This window comes from Impatiens glandulifera, chromosome 1 (assembly GCF_907164915.1).
Source record: "Impatiens glandulifera chromosome 1, dImpGla2.1, whole genome shotgun sequence".
Taxonomy (NCBI): Eukaryota; Viridiplantae; Streptophyta; class Magnoliopsida; order Ericales; family Balsaminaceae; genus Impatiens; species Impatiens glandulifera.
The window spans coordinates 39,071,496-39,095,863 of NC_061862.1; positions in this window are offsets into that span (position 1 = coordinate 39,071,496).

Consider the following 24,368-nt stretch of genomic DNA (forward strand, 5'->3'; position numbering starts at 1 on the left):
TTGTTTGTGTAATAATAATAATAATCTGTCAAGTAACTTATACAGAGATAGCATTTTTATCTGCCTTCAATCCCAACAAATTAACAAAGAAGCAATGCATTAGCTATCCATCTATTATTACAGTCTCTCATTTTGGATTTGATAATTTTGGTTGATTCAATTGATAGCCTATATATGTTTTCTGATGGTCAAAAGCGTATATGACCAAGTTTCATCTAAGATTGGCGTTTAAGAATACATATCTTTTAACTTTGTTCATTTTTCTGAAGATTAGCGAATTTGGAGAAGGTAATGAATGCCGGACATAAAGGACGAAGATGGGGGAGTGGATGCCTTACCTGTTTGAATTTCATACTTTCTAGATATGTATGTTAGGAGGGAGGACATTATTCCCACATTGCTAGATTACAAAGGTGATGTTTTGAATATAATTGATTAGAATTCTATTTGTAATTGCCGGGCTCAGTAACATGGGCTTGTAACCCAAGTCGGGTCAATAATGCGGCTGGATAATGGGTTCAATCAATTGGGTGGGGTTCTGGGTTTCTAATTGCTTGCCCGCCCGTTCCAAGCGATGAGTTACGACCGCAGGTCTGGGCGAAGGCTCAGGTCTGTGTTTCTTTAGAGCGGAGGGCACAGCGCCAGGCTGGTTTCACAGAGCAGCGATTACCTCCCTCTCTTTGCAGTGGAAGGATAACGGGCCGGTGCTGCCCAAGCCCTATCAGCCCATTGGTGCTCCTAATTGGACAGTCACTTTTTTAATGTGTTTGGTCATATATGCTTCATCCAAATTAAATGACTATTAGATTGTTTGACACTCTCAAACATACATTGCTAAATTAGAAACAACCACTTTTTCCAAGCTCCCATTGAACTAAACAGTTCTAGTTACTTTCATTTTTTTTAAGCCCCCTATTCCCATTGCGATTTCCCAACAAGATTAGCGTTTACTAATACATATATTTTATTCAGATTGCAATTTAGATGAAAATGCTTTGAATTGATAATAATCCAATATTTGTCGAATGATTATTCCTTGGATGAATGGGTTATCTTTCCTGAATACACCAGACCAAAGATTCCATTGCCTTCGGTTGGGAACAACAATGCTGGATATTCCAAATGGGCAGCACCGCAATAGTAAGACAAATTAGACTTTATTTTGCAGATAATGCTGGTAATTGTTGATTTCTGATGAACTTGTTTTAGATTGGTTATATACTTATATAGAATGATAGTTGAAATACTGATGACATGAATTTATCAACATTGTTGTATCTTTTGGATCATCTATAATGTATGCATTATTTTCACCCTTATAATTTTTATTTAGGTTGTATCATGCTATTAAAGTCATGTGATCATGAGAAGAGTACACCAAGGTTTTCTAATTCCATGATCGACCAACAAGGTAACCACTGCGCAGTGTAAGCTCAACTTTGTTGTAGAGTTTTGAGTGCTAGTTGATCATTTTGATGTTGTTTTAATTTATAGGGATGTAATGTTTTTATTACCTTATTTTCAATGCTGATATGCGAATTTCACGAAATTGTGGATTAGTGAAAGTCATTTCAGATCATTTAAAAAATAAACAGGTTTGTTTCACTATGAGGATACATATCCTATGTTCATCTGTGCAAAACGTGGTTGTAGGCATATGTTGACGAATTTGGATATGGAGTTGGTGTTTGTTGGGATATTGAGACCAAAAAGCAATGGATTCTCGACAAAGAGGGGTGACTTTGTTGTCTGCTTTTTGTTGAATGTGTGGTTACTGTTCGTCGTGAACAACTGAGCACGCTTTCATTGAATGTTCTTCTTCCTCGATGATATATGAATATTTCTTTTGCGATTTTGGAGATTCGAGACATTTTTTTCTTGATATTGTACATTTTTCTCTTCAATTTTATTTTTCACTGATATTTGTTTTCTTCTTTATCATTTTGTTTTACAAAGTTTAATTAGGTAATCATTTTAGGAGAGTCTTCCACACATTACATGGGTAGCCTTTCATTACATAAATTTAATGGAGATCTTATTTATCAATGTTGGATTTAATCGTATTAATTTCAAATTAAAATTTTATTATAATTTGTCTCAAATAAAAATAGTCTTGTTTAAAAGTATTTTGTTTTCTAACTAAAATCACAACCAGTATTAGAAGACGGTTTTCTAATAGTACTAGTTACTAATTCTTGTTTGCATACTAACAAATTAAAATATCTTTACTTGATTTTGTTTTAAATTATTTCTTATACATTTTTGGTTGAAATTGCTCTTTATAATTTTTTTTTTTAAAAATTATTCCTTAAATATTTATTTTTGTTTGGATGCGCAGTGCACCTAAAACCATATTTTTGAAACCCGGTGAAGGGAATGGATTACTGGTTCAACCAATGAGTTTCATATAATAATACATAAATAGAAAAAAAATTCATCAAATTGATTAGTATACTAATGGTCAAAGTAGAGATTAAATTTGATAAGAGTCCTCATATGTTGATCTATCCAAACATCTGCCATAATAGTGCATCCCGTTTCTTTTCAATTGATGCGAAAATTATCCACAAAATTCTTAACTTGCTCAACATTTTTGTTTAACAAATAACCGCGCAAGTAATAAACTTTAGGAGCTTTGTAACCAGCTCCAAAAGAGCAAGCTGCGTCAAACATCGACTGATAATATGCAGAATTTATAGCATTAAAAGGAATTGATGCATAATCATTCAATTCGAAATAGCTAAATCAACATTTTCTTTTGCTGATTTTCCTTGATGAACACTTTTGAGTGTTAGTTGTGCTCCCGGAATAGTTATTGGCATAAACATGGTGGCTATCGTCTTTGGCTTCTTCTTGGATTCAGAGGTTATATTGTCAATTTTTTCTACTCCAACTTACATATACATTTCATTCTCTTCATCTCTCAAATTTTGTTTTGGGTGCTCACTTGTTTCGTGCATGAATCTTTTCTTTTTAACTTCTGGAAAATTTTGCATTTCATATCTCACTTGTGCACTAACTTTAGTACAAGCTGGAATCTCCTCTTTGACACCCGCGATATGTTGTTTAAACCGATTAATATTTCCACCCTTTATCAATTTTTCGCAATAGAGATAGACGAGCCTTTTTTCATTCTTGTTAATTACTAAGTCTTCTATATAATGAGCCCATGTAAGATAAATTTTTCCTCTTACAGAAATTTGAGATTGTACACTTGAAGTAGTTGGTGTTGCATCTGTTGATGTTTCTTCAACAAAATTCATAATCAAATTACACATAAAAAGATAATCTAAAGACATAATAATCACTATATGAAGTAGAGGTGTCAAAAATGAACTCGACCCTTCAACCCGACACAAGTCGACCCGAAGAATATTGGGTTAGGGTTGGGGGTTTTCGGGTTTGAATCATTTCGGGTCAGACCCAAAATATAACTTGAAAAAGAAAATTGGATTGGGTTGGGTTCGGGTCAACCCGGGTTGACCTGATTTAAAAAATTAGGTCACTCATCAACCCAAACCCACCCACCCAACCCGACCCACCTAATATATTAATAAAAAAAATAACTTGTTTATCTTACAAAAAAAAACCCTAATCCTAACGGGCCTAACCCATATCCTTAATTTCTTTTCCTTTTCTTCCTTCCGTCTTTCTCACTATTCATTTTCTTCCATCTTTCTCACTTCTCTTCAATATACATTCCTTATTTAATTTTCATCTTTTTTAATCTCTTGAACTCCGCTAGTATCCAGTATGTTGGTTTCTTTGTCTAGAATATTCTTTTTGGGTGATTGTCCCACATAGGAAGTGAGCAAGAAAAATGTATTGACCTGGCCCTATAAATAAATGGCTTGGGTGTTAGTTTTCTCTTGAACTATTGAGTATCTGTAATTCGAGTTAACGATTATAGTGGAATATTTTTCAGTGGCTCTGCCCGTGGATTAGTCAGCACTTTTGCTGGATACCACGTTAAATCGGGTGTCACTTTCATTCTGTCTTTTACTATTATTATTATCATTGTTCTCGCATCCGTTATAACAAATTGGTATCAGAGCAGGGTTGTTCAGATCTTCTTAGGCAAGAACGATGGTTGGAGGTAAAAGTTTGAAAGCCGACAAGTTTACTGGGAGGAATAGTTTCAGTCTATGGCAGATCATGGTCCGGGCATTGTTGAAATAACACGGCCTATGGGCTCCCTTGATGAAGCCTACACCTGTCCTACCACCTGCTGATATGGAGTCTTTGGAAGAAAAGGCACACTCAACATTGTTCTTGGCTCTAGCAGACGATATCATCACTGAGGTGGCTGAGGAGGAAATCGCTGCTGGTTTGTGGTCTAAGCTAGAGACTTTATACATGAAGAAGAGTTTAACCAACAAGTTGTTTTTGAAGCAACGTCTGTTCAGTCTGCGTATGCAGGAAGGTACACCTCTTAGAGACCATCTAGATCAATTAAATGCAATATTATTAGATATGCGTAATATTGATATTAAGATAGATGATGAGGACGCTGCCTTGATTCTGTTAATTTCTTTACCAATATCATATGAAAATTTTAGGGAGTCTTTCATTAGTGGTAAAGATTCATTGGCTCTAGAAGAAGTTAGATTTGCCCTTCACAGTAGGGAATTGCGACATAGCTGCAGTGGCACTGTTTCGGATAGTCAGGTTGTTGGGCTAGTTGCAAACAACCATCAGGGATATGGTAAACCGGGGAAAAAGAAGTTCCCCAAGAAACCATTCAGTAGAGGTTCAAAACCAACAGATGTGTGCAATTACTATAAGGAAAAGGGACATTGGAAGAATGAATGTCCAAAGAAGAGACAAAGTCAACATGAGAAGACACCAAGTACTGTTGCAGTTGCTGAAGATGGTACAAACTCTGAAGAGGATATTGACTTAGTTGCTGATGGTCACACACATTACACTGATGTGTGGGTTCTGGATTCTGGAGCATCTTACCATATTTATCCTAGGAGGGAATGGTTTTCAACCTATGAGCATGTGGATGGTGGAAATATTTCTATGGCCAATAGCTTTACCTGCAAGGTGGTTGGGATGGGCTCGATCAATATTAGGACTCATGATGGAAAATTCCGTACACTGAACGAAGTTAGACATGTTCCACACATGACGAAGAATCTGATATCTCTAAGTCTTTTGGACATGAAGGGGTTTAGTTTCAAAGGTGAAAGTGAAGCCTTACATGTTTAAAAGGGTTTAGGTGTGATTCTCAAAGGTGTGAAGCGGGGCACTTTGTATTTTCTACAAGGTACTACGATATCTGATTCTGTTGATGTTGCTTCCTCCGAGATTGACCAATGAGACATGACGAAGTTGTGGCACATGAGGCTTGGGCATATGAGTGAGAGGGGGATGCAAATTCTGGCTAAAGATGATCTTCTGTGTGGGCATAAGATAAAAGATCTTGGGTTTTGTGAACATTGTGTTTTTGGGAAACTACATCGCAAAAAGTTCCCCAAAGCGATTCATATAACAAAAGGCACACTTGATTACATCCACTCTGATTGTTGGAGGTCGTCACATGTAGAGTCTTTGGGGGGTCACATGTATTTTCTGTCGTTGATTGATGATTATTCAAGGATGACCTGGATATTCATAATGAAGCATAAGAGTGATGTTTTCAAGAACTTCAAGTAGTGGAAGGCATTAGTGGAGAATCAAACTGGGAAGAAGATCAAGAGGTTACGAACTGATAATGGTTTAGAATTCTGTTGGTCTGAGTTTAATGAGTTTTGCAAAACTGAGGGGATTGTCAGACATCATACGTTTAGGAATACACCTCAACAGAATGGTGTAGCAGAGCGTATGAATCAGACACTACTGGAGAGAGCTCGGTGTATGCTCTCAAATGTTGGGTTAACAAGAATGTTTTGGGCTGAAGCAGTTAAACACAGTATGCTATCTGATTAATCGTGGACCTCACACAAGTATAAATCTGAAAACTCCTTATGAACTGTGGTCTGGGAAGCTTGCTGATTACTCTATTTTGAGAACTTTTGGATGGACGGTCTACTATCATAATTTCTTGTTGGGTTGGTGAGGAAATAGGAAGGAGTTGACATCTACCTTTTTACATTGCAGAAAAGAACAACTTTTAAGAAAGTGCAAGAGAGAGAGAGACAAATCATATGATTTGTGAGGGCAGGTTCGGTTCGGATGAGTTAAATAATTATGCTCTTCTAATTAATTAGTTCATGATATTCACTTCATATGAATTATATATTAAAATTATTAATCTTATTAACAAAATTTAAAATAAAATTATTATCTAAAAATCTATAATTATACAAAATTATTATTTAAAGAAAATGATTAATTTAACAATTATAAATCAAATATATATATATATATATATATATATAAATTATAATTATTAATCTTATTTAAAATAAATTATAATTTCGAAATATTTATTAATTTTATAAAATATAATTAATATAAAATATTAGATATACATTATAAATAATATATTAAAACCAAAATAATGTTTTTATTAGTCACTGAATTTTTTTTAATAAATATAAAATAAATCACTTACAAAAACTAAATGAATTAATAATTTAATAAATATGCGAAAACAATACTATAATACAAAATTATTATATGATTTTAGTATAATATAATATATAACAGATTAAATTTAGGGGCTAAATTGTTTATTATATGATTTTAATATAATATAATATATAACAGGTTAAATTTAGGGGCTAAATTGTTTATTGTCAGCTTATTTACGTCCACTTATCTAACTTATTCTTATTTACGTTTATATGGTCTTAACTTATTTAAGGGAAATTTGATCAAATAATCCTCAAAAGGAGGGTCATTCTCAAAATTAATCCTTAAAATTAAACTTGATGATTTGATTTTTTAAATAAAACTTTTTTTAAAAAGTTTGGACAATTTTACCCTTACTTAATTTTTTATTACTTTTATTCCCTTTTCTTTTTCCCCCCATTTCTCAGTCCCGTTTTCTTTCCCCTCTCTTCCCCCGCGGCCATTGCTCTTTCCCCCCGACTCCCACGCCTCAAGCCCCGACTCCCCGATGATCGCCAAGACGCTTCCAGCCCGACTCCCCGACGATCGTCGGACGCTTACCCCTCGAGCCCGACTACCCGACGATCGTCAAACGCTTCCAGCCCGACTCCCCGAAAATTGCCAAGCCCTGAACGCTAAGCCCGTCTCCCCGACGTTCGCCCAACATTTTTTTGGTTAGTTCAACTACTCCTCCCTCTCTTGCATGTTGAGTATGAAAGGTTTTAGGGTTTTAGGATTTTAGTTAGGGTTTAGGCTTTAGTGAGTTCTATTGTTTTGGTTTGAAATGTTTTGAGATATAAGAAATGTATAGTCTTTCCTTAATCTGAATGGTTTGTGAACATTTTTCCGTGGGTACGCAATTGAATTGTGTGGTACTCCAACTCAATTGTGTGGTACACCAACTTAATTGCGTGGTACGCCAACTCAATTGCGTGGTACACAAAATTGAGTTGCGTGGTACGCAAATGCATTGTGTGGTACGTACGCAAATGCAATTTTCCTAGTTTGCGTCTGGCATTATGTATATGGTTTTACTGTTTTTGTAGATGGCACCAACAGAAACCATTATTAATGATTTTACTGGTCGTGCTTCATGGAAATCCACCGGCACCAGCTTGGCAAAGATAAAGGGAGAGGTTTACTCACCATGATCTTTTGGATAGGGTTTTGCAGACTCAATTCCAATATCTATTCAAAGCCCCGACATTATTTTTTTCAGGAACCATACTCCATCAGATGCTTATCAGGAAAATCAACTTAAATTCGAAGGAGATAAGGTTCTTGGTCAATGGTGAGGAGGTCTGATGGGGCATGAAAGATTATGTCTTGGTGACAGGCCTCAACTTTGGCAAATTTCCTTTAGTGGAAAACATGGAGGTAGAAGAATGTCCACCCCTTGTCCGCAAATATTTTAAGGGTAAAATGGATGTTAGACTGAAAGAGGTTGAAGCCATTTTCGTCGAATGTTCTGATAAGGAGGATAATGGAAGATGGGGCTCATATTCCTCATTTACCAGTATCTGTTCGCAGCTGATAATAGGAGGAAGGTAAGTTTCAGAATCTTTCGCATGGTGGAGGACATGAAGATGTTCCTCCAATTTCCATGGGGAAAGGTGTCCTTCATAGCAATCATGCAGGGTATTGACAAAGATATGAAACACCTCCGAGGGTTATATCTCGCCAAGAAGAAAATCTGGAACAAGAAAAATGTATGTGATGTCGCTTATACTTTACATGGGTTCGCACTAGCCTTCTAAGTGTGGACCTATGAGCTTATCAATACATGTGTCCCCAAATTTGCTGAAAGGACGTGGCAAGATCCTATAATCCCAAGGATAGTGCTCTATACATCCTACAGAAGTTATTCCATATAGGAGGTATTCACTGCCCTCCAGAAGTGCAATGTTCTCAGCAAAATTGACGAGTTTGAGAAGGAGAAAAGAAAGTACTCTAGGGACGACTTTGAAGATATGAGAGGCAACATTTATGATGAATTCTTTGAATTGGATGGGAGGAAGAGAATGATTGAAGGTTGTGAAGAAGATGAAAAAGATGAAAGGACTCCCAAACCGCCGACCAAAAAGAGGAGACTTATTAGTCCCCAGCTCCCCAACCCTGAAGTTGAGCATGAAAGCCAAGACAACTCTCATCAAGTCCCTTATGCGACGACTCCTCAAACTAATCAAGACAATTCTACATCTAGTGCACCCAATCGAGTGTCTCAAGCCCATACTGATGCCAAACTTGATGAGATGACAAATGATGTAAATGAAATTAAAACTGAAATCAAACTCATTAAGGAGAATCAACATCTTATAATCACATTTTTGGGGGAAATAAAGGAACAAAAAAATGGTGGAGGAGAAGAAAAGGAAGAGGCATGTACTGCACTTGATACTGAGAAGAAAAAGGAGAAAAAGAGGTAGGAGATGAAGAAGAGGAAGCGAGTAGATGAAGAAGATGCATGATATGAAGAAGAGGAGGGAGGATGAGGAGATGAAGAAGAAGAAGGAGATGAAGAAATGGAAGGAGGATGAAGAGATGAAGAGAAAGAAGGAGGAGAGGAAGGAGAGGCTGATGGAGTTGGCGCGGCTGAGTTGGCCAAGAAGGAGTTGGCCAAGAAGAGGAAGGCGGAGATGGCAGCCAATGTATATTTGCGCACCACGCACCACACCACGCCCCACGCACCCGACCACGCCCCACGCACCCCACCACACCCACACACTGTTGAGTTATGGAGCCTACACTTATAATAAACTCTACATTGTTAATTAAAGTTTATTGGGTTTTCTTTTTTTGGTTTTGGGCTTGGGCCTGACCAAAGTTATTTAGGTTTATTACCTGAATGTTTACCCTATAAATAGGTAATTATTAAGGGTTACATTGTGAAGACTGAATTCTAGAGAGATAAAGTGTGAGGTAAAAACTCTGTATTTCTTCTTCTTCTTCATAGTAAATCTGGTGGTGGCTGAAGTGGATGTAGCTCAATTTGAGTGAACCACTATAAATCTGTGTGTTCTTGTGTTCTTCTTTCTTGTGTTTTTACAGATTGTTTTCAAGCAGGTCGGATTTGGGAGATACAAATCCTAACAACTGGTATCAGAGCAGTTAGGCTAGATCTGAGCATTGGAAACAATGGCAAGTGAGAACAGTATAGGACATGGGATTGAAAGATTTGATGGGACAGATTATGCCTTTTGGAGAATGCATATTGAAGATTATCTCTATGGAAAGAAGCTTCATGTTCCTTTGAGTGAGAAACCAGAGAAGATGGATGAAGCTGAATGGAAACTCCTTGATAGACAAGTTTTGGGAGTTGTCCGATTGACGCTAGCCAAGACGGTTGCTCACAATGTAGCAAAGGAGAAGACCACCATGGGTCTGATGAAAGCTCTCTTTCTAATATGTATGAGAAACCATCTGCTAACAATAAGGTACACTTAATGAAAAGACTCTTTTACTTAAGATTGGTTGATGGTACTTCTGTCACTACTCATTTGAATGAATTCAATACAATTATGAATCAATTTCTATCTGTTGAGATTGATTTTGGGGATGAAGTTAGTACCCTGATTTTGTTAGCATCTCTACCAAATAGTTGGGAACCTATGAGGGCAACAATTAGTAATTCAATTGGAAATGCTAAACTGAAATTTGTTGAAGTTAGAGATCGTATGTTTGCTGAAGAGGTTCGTAAAATTGATTTTGGTGAAACATTCAAAGGTTCTGCTCTATGTCAAGGAGTAGGAGGAGTCAGTCCAAGTCTGGGAGGACATTTGAGTGCTGAAATTGTGGTAAACATGGTCATTTAAAGAGGAACTGCAAAGCACCAAAGAAAAATGGTGATGATAAAAATGATGCAGCCAACGTTGTTACAGAATCTATGCATTACTTCTGTCTGTTGATAGCCCGATAGATTCATGGGTTTTGGACTCAGGAGCGTCTTTCCACACCACTGCTCAAAAAGAATTAATGGAGAATTATGTGGCTGGAAACTGTGGGAAAGTTTATCTCGCGGATGGTGAGCCACTGGATATTGTTGACATTGGTGACATCAAATTGAAGATGACAAATAATTCTGTTTGGAAGATTAATAAGGTGAGACACATTCCAGGTTTAATGCGCAATCTAATTTCTATTACACAACTTGATGAAGAAGGTCACAATTTCAGTTCTGGAAATGGTGCGTGAAAGGTGACTAAAGGAGCAATTGTTGTTGCTCGAGGTCACAAAACTGGAACGTTATACACGACTTCAACTTGCAAAGAAACAGTTGTTGCTATAGTTGATGACTCGAAGAACAGTGAGTTGTGGCATTGCAAGTTGGGCCATATGAGTGAAAAATGGATGAAAATTATTTTGAAGAATGGACAGATTCCAGAACTAGAGTCTGTTGAACATCAGTTATGCGAAAACTGTATTCTTGGAAAACAGAAACGGGCGAGTTTCTTAAAAGTTGGGAAGGAGTTCAAGAAAGAAAGGCTAGAGTTGGTACACACTGATGTGTGGGGACCTGCACCTGTTTCTTCTATTGGCGGATCACAATACTACGTGACATTTATAGATGATTCGACAAGAAAGGTATGTGTATATTTTATGAAGCACAAGTCTGAAGTATTTGCTATTTTCAAGAAATTGAAGGCTTTGGTTGAAAATGAAACAAATCAGAAAGTTAAATGCTTGAGATCCGACAACGAAGGTGAATATATCAATTTAGATTTCAAAGAGTATTGTGATGTGAATGAGATTAGTATGGTGAAAACTGTTCCCCGAACGCCTCAAGAAAATGGAGTAGCTGAACGAATGAATCGAACATTGAACGAGTGTGCTAGAAGCACGAGATTGCATGCAGGGCTGCCTAAAACCTTCTGGGCAGAAGCTATTAATATTGCTACCTATTTGATAAACAGGGGACCCTCTATTCCTCTTGAATTCAGAATTCCTGAAGAAGCTTGTAGCAATAAAAAGGTAAATTTTTCTTATTTGAAAGTGTTTGGTTGTTTATCATATGTTCATATTAATGAATGTGATAAGAGCAAACTTGATCCAAAGTCTAATAAATATTTTTTCATTGGTTATGGTGATATCGAGTTTGGTTATCGTTTCTGGGATAATCAAAATCGGAAGATCATTCGTAGCAGAAATGTTATCTTCAATGAATAGGTTCTCTACAAAGATTGTGTTGGGAAGACATCAGATGGTGATTCCAAGTTGGAAGAGACTGGTACAGTCGATTTGAGACAATTTTCAGCTGAATATATACCGGTTGTCGAAGAAGAAAAATGTGTTGTTGAAGATGAAATCATTGAGAACGTGGCCCTAGAGGTAAATTAGCAAACACCGGTTATACAGTTGAGAAGATCATCAAGGAATCGAAACCAGTTGAGAGGTGGTCTCCATCTCTGAACTATATCTTGTTGACAGATAGAGGTGAACCTGAATGTTATGAGGAAGCAATACAATCTTATGAATCGATTAAGTGGGAGTCTGCTATGAAAGATGAGATGGACTCTTTGATGTTGAATCAGACTTGGGAGCTCACTGAGCTACCAAAGGGAAAGAAAGCACTTCACAACAAATGGATCTTCAGGATTAAAGAAGAACATGATAAAACCATGAGGTACAAGGCAAGATTGGTTGTGAAAGGATTTCAACAGAAAGAAGGTATTGACTACAATGAGATTTTCTCTCCAGTAGTTAAATTGATGTCAATCAGAACTATTTTGAGTTTGGTTGTAAAAGAAGACCTTCATCTTCAACAAATGGATGTCAAAAATGCTTTTCTTCATGGTGATTTAGATGAAGAGATTTACATGCGACAACCAGAAGGATTTGAAATCAAAGGAAAAGATGAGCTTGTGTGTAAGCTTTAGAAGAGTCTGTATGGTTTGAAACAGGCTCCAAGGCAATGGTATAAGAAGTTCGATAGCTTCATGAAAAGTAACAATTTTTTGAGGTGTGAAGCTGATCATTACTGCTATATCAAGAGGTTTGATAAATCGTACATTATTCTTCTTCTCTACGTTGATAACATGTTGATTGCTGGAGCAAGCTTGTATGAGATTAACAAGCTCAAGAAAGAGTTGTCTGAAAAGTTTGCAATGAAGGATTTAGAAACTTCTAAACAAATCTTTGGGATGAGAATTTTTCAGGGATAAAGATGTTCTCAAGCTTTCACAAGAAGAATATGTGAAGAAAGTTCTTAGTAGGTTCAACTTGTATGATGCAAAACCAGTTACTATCCCCTTAGCTAGTCACTTTAGACTATCTAAAGATCAGTCGTCTTCAACAGAAGAGGAGAAAAATTACATGGCAACTGTTCCGTATGCCTCTGCCATTGGTTGTATTATGTATGCGATGGTTTGCACAAGACTAAACATAACACATGTAGTGGGAGTTGTTAGCAGATTCATGAGCAATCTGGGTAGACAACATTGGGAAGCAGTAAAGTGGATACTACGATACTTAAGAGGAAGTACGGGTCTCGCTTTGTGTTTTCGAAAGTCTAATATGAGTTTGGAAGGATATGTTGATGTTGACAATGGTGGTGATGTTGATAGTAGGAAGAGTACAACAGGGTATATTTATACTCTGGGAGGTACTGCAATCAGTTGGGTTTCAAAATTGCAGAAGATTGTTTCTCTTTCTAGTTGTGAGGCAGAGTATGTTACTGTGACAGAAGCTGCTAAGGAAATGATGTGTTTACAACCCTTTATGCGAGAATTGGGTCAAGACTACGAGGGAAGTGTGTTGTGATGCGACAGTTAGAGTGTCATTCATTTGGCAAAGAATCATGTTTATCATGGCAGGACGAAGCATATACAGGTTCGTTATCATTTCATCCGATCAGCTTTAAAAGATGGAGTATTAGCTCTTGAGAAGATTCCCGGGAGTGAGAATTCAGCTGATATGTTGACGAAAGCTGTGACAAATGAGAAACTGAAGTTGTGTGCAACTTCAGTTGGTCTTCTTCGTTAAGACACCGAATGGAAAGCCACTACCAATCGAGAGATGATGAAGTTAGTCTCCAAGTGGGAGATTGTTGAGTTATGGAGCCTACACTTATAATAAACTTTACATTGTTAATTAAAGTTTATTGAGTTTTCTTTTTTTGGTTTTGGGCTTGAGCCTGACCAAAGTTATTTAGGTTTATTACATGAATGTTTACCCTATAAATAGGTAATTATTAAGGGTTTACATTGTGAAGACAGAATTCTAGAGAGATAAAATGTGAGGAAAAAACTCTGTATTCCTTCTTCTTCATAGTAAATCTGGTGGTGGCTGAAGTGGATGTAGCTCAATTTGAGTGAACCACTATAAATTTGTGTGTTCTTGTATTCTTCTTTCTTGTGTTTTTACAGATTGTTTTCAAGCAGGTCGGATTTGGGAGATATAAATCCTAACACGCACCAAGAAAAGGAAGGCAGAGATGGAAAATAATGTATCTTTGCGCACCACGCACCACACCACGCCCCACGCACCCTACCACGTACCCTACCACGCAACACGCACCCCACCACACCCCACGCACCACACCTCGCAAAATGTATATTAATCTCATTTTTTATTGTGTAGGACGAGGAGGATGAGGAGGAGGAGGGGGGGAGGAGGTGGTGGTGGAGGAGGAGGAGAATGAAGAGGAGATAAATTTGCGCCCCACGCACCATTCTCTACAGTGTATATTAATCTGATTTTTTGATTGTGTAGGACGAGGAGAATGAAGAGGAAGAGGATTTGCGCCCACGCCTCAAGACTCAATTCCATTTTACATCCCTCGCAAATTGAATTTTGATGGCCCAGAGGAGAGGAATGATGAGGTGGAAGAGAAGAATAAGGAGGAAGAAAAGGAGAAGACTGACGATAAGGAGAAGACTGAGGAGAATATTGAGAAGGAGAATGAGAAGACTAAGGAGGAGAAGGAGAAAGAGAAGATTGTGGAGGAGGAGAAAGAGAAGATTGTGGAGGAGGAGGAAGAAAATTGTTGAGAATAAGTATATAATAATAAGTAATATTAGATCCCAATAGATAATTTATAAAATTATTCAAAATATATTTACAAAATATATATACATACAAAAAATAATATAATTATTTCAACAATCATGAGCGGTGTTAGTATTTCTAACTAAATATCAGGGTTCGAATCTCTTTAAAAAAGTAATTATTATATGAATTTTTTAATATTTTATTATTTTTCAAATAAGGATATAATAATAAGTAATATTAGACCAAGTAGAACTTTATATTTGATTGATAATTTGATACAAAATTCAATGTTTGAATATTTGTTTTATCGAAATTACTTTTATTTCCACCTAATGAATGTTTTCAATTTATATGATTTGGGGTAGACTTAAAAAAATAACAAAATAATTTTAAATAAAACGAGTAGATAAATGTAAGTTTTGTCATATTTTTTAATAATTAGATTAAAAAAATATTGAGTTAAATTATAAAGTCAAAACCATTTTAAATAAAACGAGTGGAAAAATGTAAGTTTTGTCATATTTTTTAATAATTAGATAAAAAAAATATTGAGTTAAATTATAAAGTCACATTTTAACTTAATTTTTTATATCATTACTCGTGCAAATGCACGAATTATATGTTAATTACTATAATTTTTATTAATAATATAATAAATAATAGTTGGTTTTTGGGATTGAGAAATTCTAACCGTCATAACAAAATATAGGGTTTATGTTAACAAATATATATATATATATATATATATTAAATGATAAATAAATAAATCAATTGAAAAACTATATGCAATGATAATTTCATAAATAAGCTGAAAAAAAGTTATAATACAAATTATTATATGATTTTCCTATAATAGAATATTTAACAGTTAAATGAAAAATAAAAAATAGTATTTTGTTCAACACCACTAGATGCACTATAATGGTGTTATTCAAAAATATTTAATAAAGAATAATAATATAATAAATTTTGATGAATACTTTTATAAGAATATATAATGAGCGTATTATAAATATATTTAAATTGTATTAGAAAATTATATTTAATTTTTTAATATACTAGGTGATAGTAAAAAATTAATTTATATGTGAATAGATGAATAGAGTCTGAAGTTAAATAAACAACTGTGTATTTATTTTCTTTCGTGGGTTGATAATTATTATTTTGGATAATAATTATAATAATAGATAAATTATTTGAAATATGGAATTTAAGAGGAAATTTAAGAGATGGAATTTGAAAATGAAATAATAATAATAATCTTATTCATTCCAAAATTAACAAATTTTTTATTTTTCATAGTTTAACCCTTCAGTGTCTAGAAAATGCAGTTAAATGTTATAAAGAAGAAAAAATGATGATGTAAATATTTTAAATAATTATGTTGTGTCATAAAAGTATTCAAAATAATTATTGATATTTTTATTGATAATATGAGAATATAGGATTTAGCGTAATAATTATAAATAAATAAATATATATATATATATATATTAAAATGGTTAATTTCAAACCAAAATTTTATTTTATATTTTTTCAATATTATGAAAATTATAATTTTACAAATTTTAAAATAAATATTATAAAAATTAAAAATGACAATAATGGTGGTATATTTGAGTGTGAATGAAGGGAATTAATGTGTGAGTGCGAATTTGAGGGTGATGAATCATTTAAGAATAAAATATAATGATATATGCGAGAGTTTTCCCGAATTTTGAGTTGCCTCAGCCTCCGGTAGAAAATTTTGATAAAAAAAATAGCTTTCGGTAAGATTTAAGCCCATGACCAAATACAAGTTTTATATTCTTATCTTTAACCACTAAGCTAAACACTTTATGTTTAAAATTTTAACAAATTTAGTAAAATATCTTACTATTTTTAATAAATGAGCCTTGGGAGTGGGTTGGGAGGCCTAATGCAAATTCAAATTTTGGGGCCCCCAAAATTTAAAATAAATATAATAGTTGTATATTTTATCAAAAACATATTAAATATACAAATTAAATATATAATTAACTAGATTATTCATTAAAAAAAAGAAAAAAATATTTGTGGTAGTATAAATATTTGATATGCTTTTGGTGATTTTGAAACCTACTTTAATAATATTTGTGATATATTGTGTATGATGTTTCTTTAATAGAAAAAAAATGATAAATATTTTAAAATTAGGTTATAGTTGAATTTATAATAAAATAAAATAAATATTAAAGATGGAAAATCGGTTACAATATAGTTAGGTTTAGTGATATAAAAGATAATAGAGTTATGGAGAGATAAATTATTATATTATATATAATATAGAAAGAGAAAAATTAATATATTATATATAATATAGAGATAAATATAATTATATATATAGAGAGAAAAAGTTAAGTGTATTTTAATGAAATAAATATAGAGAGAGAAAAAATTAACTTAATAAAGAGTAATGATAGGGGAGCTAAACATTTGTAGCGAATGGGAATGGGGGCAGCAAACTATGTGGTGCTATTAGACATGCTGACTCATTATTTATTTATTTCTCTTTTATATTTATTAATAATATTCTATCTCTTCTTATTAATTATATTTTCTCCCCCTCTATCTTAAATAAGACGCATTCAATAAAAATATTAATTTTTTATTATTAAAAAACACTTAATAATTTATCTCTTTAATTTTTATTATTATAAATATATTTTTTTTAAATTATTGTAAATGTCACTATAAACATCGCATTTTAATTATTTTTCTCTCTCATAATTTGTTTTCTTTTATTTATTGAAAAATATAAATTTTATTTTCAATAATAAAAATGACTCAAATTAAAATAAATAATAATTAAGTGTATTATATTTAATTAAAAATATTTACTTGAGTTAATTTACTATTTTATATTAATAAATTACCAAATCTAATTAAAAAGTATCAATAAAATAACGTTTCTCATTTTACTTGAATCTATTTTACTTGCAATGCCTCACTAGTAAAAAAAGAAGAAACAACTTTGATATTTGAAGTAGTAGAGACTATGTTGGGGACAAAAGGAGAACCCCTACGAAAAGTTTGTTTTGTGGTACATTACACTGGATTAGACTATCAAGTTAAGTGTTTGTGCCGACTATTTGAGTTTCGAGGAATTTTATGTAGACACGTGATCTCCGTATTGATAATGAATGGGGTGTTTGAGGTTCTTATGAACTATATTATGAAGAGATGGTGTAAAAATATAAAGCGTGAGTATCAAAGTATCACTAATCTATATGATGATCATAGTTGTGATGATGTCAGTTATCGACGCAAAATTCTCAATCCATTGATATATGAGATTCAACACCTTGGGGAGAAAAATGACAAAGGTTGTTCTATTTTGGTGGATATTTTGAAAGATGCAAAAGACAAACTAATTGCAATTGATTTTGAACATTCAAGTGCTCAAAATGATTGTGATTTGATACCAATTACTAACGATGGTGAAAAGCTTAAAGGAGTGACAATATGTAGTGTAAAAACAATACACTCTCCACTAAAAGTACGAGCGCGAGGTCATCCACCCACAAAGAGAAAACAATCTGTTATTGAACAAATTGTGAAGAAATCGATTATAAAGGCTCGAAAAAAAGTTTGATTTATTATGTTTTAGACAATTATTTTTAGTATTAAATTATATTAATTTTATTTTAAATTATATATTGTTTCTCATTTGTCTTGTAGAAATGAAGTTTTCGATGTCAATATGTTGACGATAGAAGACTCTTGAAAACTACTATTGCATGATGATTAAAGACAATTTATGGATTATATTATGCTGTTTGATTTTCTAAAAGTAGATGTTATGATATATTTTGGACCATGTTTTTTGGTAAGTTTATTTTATTGATACTTTTTAATTAGATTTGGTAATTTATTAATATAAAATAGTAAATTAACTCGAGTAAATATTTTTAATTAAATATAACACAATTAATTATTATTTATTTTAATTTGAGTCATTTTTATTATTGAAAATAAAATTTATATTTTTCAATAAATAAAAGAAAACAAATTATTGAGAGAGATAAATAATTAAAATGCGTGTTTATAGTAACATTTACAATAATTTTAAAAAAAGAATATTTATAATAATAAAAATTAAAGGGATAAATTATTAAGTGTTTTTTAATAATAAAAAATTAATATTTTTATTGAATGCGTCTTATTTAAAAGAGAGGGGGAGAAAATATAATTAACAATAATAAATATAAAAGAAAAATAAATAAATAATGAGTCAGCATGTCTAATCAGCACTCCACTCGCTGCCCTCATTCGCTATGATAGAGGGAAAAAAATTGAGGAGGGAGGAAATTTGAGGAGGGAATGATGTGTCACTGCACTGGTTGGAAAAATGATAATAGGTGAGGAGAGAGAGAAAAGAGAGAAATTTTGTTATTCCCTCTCTCAAATCCCTCCCCTGATCATTTCTCTAAACATAATATTATGCATTCCTCCCCAAATCATTTCTCTAAATTGCATTACCCTCTGGCGAGCCTACCTAGCATGAGGTCTTGTCGGGCTTACCATAGGGTCGACTCTATTAGAGGGATGAACAATGATGATTGATAGAATTCGATGCGAATTTGAGGAAAATTATGGTTTGAATCAAAAGTGATGTTAATAATGAATCTTTGAAGGGGTGCGAATATGAGGGATTTATGAAATTGTGGTTTGAATTGTGAGGTGATGTGAATAATAAATCTTTGAATGATAAGATATTATGGTACTTGAAGTAAATTGTGGTTTGAATCAAGAATGATGTTAATAATGAATCTTTGAAAGGCTGCGAATTTGAGGGATCGATGAAATTGTGGTTTGAATTGTGAGAGTGATGTTAGTAATAAAACTTTGAAGAATAAAATAATTATGGTGTTTGTGAGTTTGTATTTGCGTTTTTTCTTAAAATTGATGATTTATCTTTAATGTCTAGAGTTAGATAGAGAAACCCTCATGAGCATAATCCTTTTTGTAACACCATAACGTAGGATTGAGTTGGTTGTATCATTTGGTAAATTTTTTTTAATAAAAATCAGACAAAGTTTCTTTCAACAAAACGGGGACTTCATTCTCCTTTCCTGTCAAGATGAACAATGCGGCTAAGCGTGCAGATTGTTGGTTTGGCGCGAAGCTCACTTGTCTGAGTAGAAGTGCTCTCCTGCAGCCTGAAATCATCTCTCATCGAGTCAACGGTCATCTTTTACAGAAACTATAAAGATATTTAACGCCATGAGTTAGAGGTGGCAACTGAACTATACAACAAAACTAATATCCTCGGAGAAGATGGTTTTGACACTATTTATAAAGGCTTCCAAATAAAATTGTTGTTGTTAAGGTGTCGAAAAACATGCAGAAAGGCCACGTTGAACAATTCATCCCCGATGAGAAGAAGGGTCAGTCGAAGAATTCATAAACATTGTCATTATTTTATCGCAAGTCATTCACCGACACATAGTTAAACTACTTGATGTGGTTAAGAGGAAGTGCCCTTATTTATTTACGAGTAAATCTCAAACGTAACTTTACACGATCACATACATCCTAAAAACAATAAGACTAGTTCTCACCTCACGTCTTCTTGGGAAACTCGTTTGAGAATAGCCTCGGAAATTCATGTTATAAAATTATGACTCTTATTTTTATTCATATAATATATTTTTTTAATATTTATAAAATAAATTTTACTTTATTTATACTATTTAAGTTAATTTTTTTAATCGAAATAGGAAATGAGAGTATAACATAAATAAATTTAGAGTTGACATGTCATGTGACAAGTTGTGCTCATTTTGATTCAAATTCGTTTGTAGACTTGTACTCGTGTTGTGTTCGTGTCATGCCCACTCGTGATCGTGTCATTATCATGTTAATTTATAATCATTTCGTGATTGTATTGGCTCGAACTTGTGTCGTGTCCAACTCACAACCCGTGTGAGATAATATCACACTGTAGTCTTTTGTACCAATATCGTGTTTGATCGTATTGGTTCATATTGACTCAACCCATTGTCCAAATCTAGTATCCGTCAAGACATTTGCATTTATAACCTTCTCCATTTTGAAAGTCCAAACATTTAATGTTTTGACAAATGCAAGCAAATGTTTGAGCATCTTTGGCCATCTCGTCGGATATTTTATTACTTATAGCCCATTCGAGCACGACCAGTTGGTTCTCCTCATACATTAATGGATACCAATCTCGATGCACCAAAATATTATACTTTGCGACATAATTTTATTTTAAATATGGAAGTTTGAAAAAAAAAGAAATGTGTGCAAAATAAATAGATTTAGAGTTGATCTATCATGTGACAAGTTGTACTCATTACAATTCGGATTTGTTTGCAGACTTGTGCTCGTGTTGTGTTCGAGTCATGTCGACTCGTGTCGACTCGTGATTGTGTCATGATCGTATTAATTTGTAATTGTGTTGTTCTTGTGTCGTGTCCAACCCATAACTTGAGTGAAATATTATCGTATCGTGCAATTCCGTATCAATATCTTTTTGGATTGTGTTGACGCAATTTATTGTCCAACTTTAGTACTCGAGGTATAGTCATCCGAGAGTGCATTGCACCATTGTCGATAATTCCATTGCATCAAGGGGAGTCATTAGTGTTCTTGTCCTTGAGATATCATGACAATGACAGGAAAGGTGGGACTGATTGTTCAAGAGTTTTCCCATTGATGGCTATAGTTGTTCTTGGTAAGTTATAATTAACATTTGAAAACAATATTGTTGGAAAATCAAATTTAATTAGACATACTTGAGTGGCATGAAATTATTGGGATGAGATTAATATTCTTATTCACATTATTTATTTGGGTGTATCATTTGGTAAAAAAACTTTTTTTTAATAAAAATTAGACAAAGTTTATTTCTACAAAACGAGGGCTTCATTATGCGAAAAAATCTCTCATATATTCAAGGGTCGTCTTTTACAGAAATTACAAAGATATTTACCGCCATGAGTTAGAGGTGGCAACCGAACTATACAACAAAACTAATATCCTCGGAGAAGACGGTGTTTTGACACTATTTATAAAGGCCTCCAAATAAAATTGTTGTTGTTAAGGTGTCGAAAAACATGCATAAAGGCCACGTTGAACAATTCATCCCCGACGAGAAGAAGGGTCAAGTCGAAGAATTCATAAACGAGGTCATTATTTTATCGTAAGTCAATCACCGACACATAGTAAAATTACTTGATGTTGTTTGGAGGAAGTGCCCTTATTAGTTTACGAGTAAATCTCAAATGTAACTTTACACGATCACATACATCCTAAAAACAATAAGACCAGTTCTCACCTCATGTCTTCTTGGGAAACTCGTTTGAGAATAGCCTCGGAAATTCATGTTAGAAAATTATGACTCTTATTTTTATTCATATAATATTTTTTTAAATATTTATATAATATATTTTATTTTATTTTTTTTATATTATTTAAGTTTTTTTTTATTATAATCGAAATAGGTAATGTGAGTATAACATAAATAAATTTAGAGTTGACATGTCATGTGACAAGTTGTGCTCATTTCGATTCAAATTCGTTTGCAGACTTGTACTCGTGTTGTGTTCGTGTCGTGCCCACTTGTGATCGTGTCATTATCATGTTAGTTTGTAATCATTTCGTAATTGTATTGTCTCGAACTTGTGTCGTATCCAACTCACAACCCGAGTGAGATAATATTGTACCGTAGTCTTTTGTACCAATATCGTGTTTGATCGTATTGGTTCATATTGACCCAATCTATTGTTCAACTCTAGTATCCGTCAAGACATTTACATTTATAACCTTCTCCATTTTGAAACTAATATCGTACCGTATTCTTTTAATTATAGTAACTAAAAATTGTATTGTTCAAAGACAGTGTATTTTGAGGAATCGTGACTTTACAACAACCTAAACCGTCACACTTTTCGTCTTGAACATCGTGAGATTGGCACGGTAGGAAGTGTAGGCGTTGAAAAATATTGTGTCGTTCTGTTGATTCACCATTTGACCATAAGTATCGCATAAAAAATGTCAAGTTGTTTTGGGTGGTTGACACAAAGAATGAACCGTGCACATTATTTTGGGACAGATTGACTTTTCCCAGACTCATTAAAAAAAGTCTTCTAAAATGTTTCTCAATAAAACTTTGATATGACCAACAAAAATATTGATTTGGCTGAGCTGGACGGATTTGTTGAATTAGTTATATTTTTAGTCCCGAATACAATTTTCCATGGTCCTTACATGTCAAAAGAATATTTTGAACACGATAGGTGTCGTTAGCTAAACAGCATCTTTTGGGCAGTGCTAAACAGGTAAGGAATTACTATTTCTCTGCATTACGCAACTAATTCACAATCAAATAAGGATATGAAAATTATGATTAACAAATTTTTTTGTAAAGAAGAAAGAAAAAATGTCATGTTTTTTTATTGTATTTGTAATTTGATCTAATGGTGATTTATATATAACATATATAAAATAGCACGGACTATTGATAAGTTAAATTAGCATATTTATGATTGAGATTTTTCTACAATAAAAAATGATTAGGGTTTTTCTTAGAGAAGGACAATGAGTTGGATAAATACGAATTAACACGATATTGGTATGAAACAACATAATATGATATGTGGGTCGGATTCTGGATTGACCCGTCCATAAACTTAAAACGGTTAAAAATAAAATTAAAAATGCTATAGATATGTTTTGAACTCACAACCTAATAAAACATGTACATTTCTTTAACCAACTAGGCTAATAACACTTTATATTTTAAATTTAATACCAAATTTGATGAACGCAGGACGTTGTAAAAATATATTTTTATCCGTTTGTATCGCACGGAGATCTTCCTAGTTTTTTTAATAGAAATTAGAAATGAAAATGACTAATTATATATATCACAATTTAAATCTAGCAAAGAAATAAGACAAAAATGTAAAGATTAAATTATGCTTCAATTTCAAACATTGAAAAAAAACAATAAATATTTTAATTGTATAGTTTTAGGAAAACAGTAAAAAAAATTTAGAACATGATCTTAATGCTGTGTAAAAGTAAAACTCACTTAATAATAATTCTCAAACTATAAAACTGTCTCCATTAGTAACCAACAGAAGCAGAAAAATTCAAAGCATTGGTGATTGCAGATACACACAAATAAGTTTAATATAAAGGAAGAAGAATGCTATAAATTAGTACTAAAATACTTGATTCATTTAGGGGACAAGGTATATCAAGGACAATGCTATAATAAAAAATAGAGAAAGAATTAGAATAATAAATAAAAATTTCAATAATCTAAAATTATAAACATTAATTTGTAATTTTTACATGATCTTAATAATTGAATATAAATTTAGTTTTGAACATATATATATATATATATATATATATATATATATATATATATATATATATATATATATATATATATTAAAGAAGGTGAATATCCTAATAAACTTAATTTTCTAAAACATTTAAGAGGAATTCATGGACACTTATCCACTATTTCAAACAGTCATAGAAAATTTTAATTTGTTTTAAATCAAGTTTTTGATAAATTAAATATATTAAATTCTAAATAGAGATTTATTTTGAAAACAAAAGAAAGAGAGATGACCAATATATAATTCAAATATTGGTGATATATAACTAATAACAAATAGAGATAAATGACCTAAATTTTTCAAATATAAGGGTAGGTTTTAAATCTAGTTTAAGAAAATAATATGTTGAATATAAAGTATATGGAGTAATTTCGAACAAGTAATAAAGTTTAGGAGTTGTAATAGAAGTTATGAACA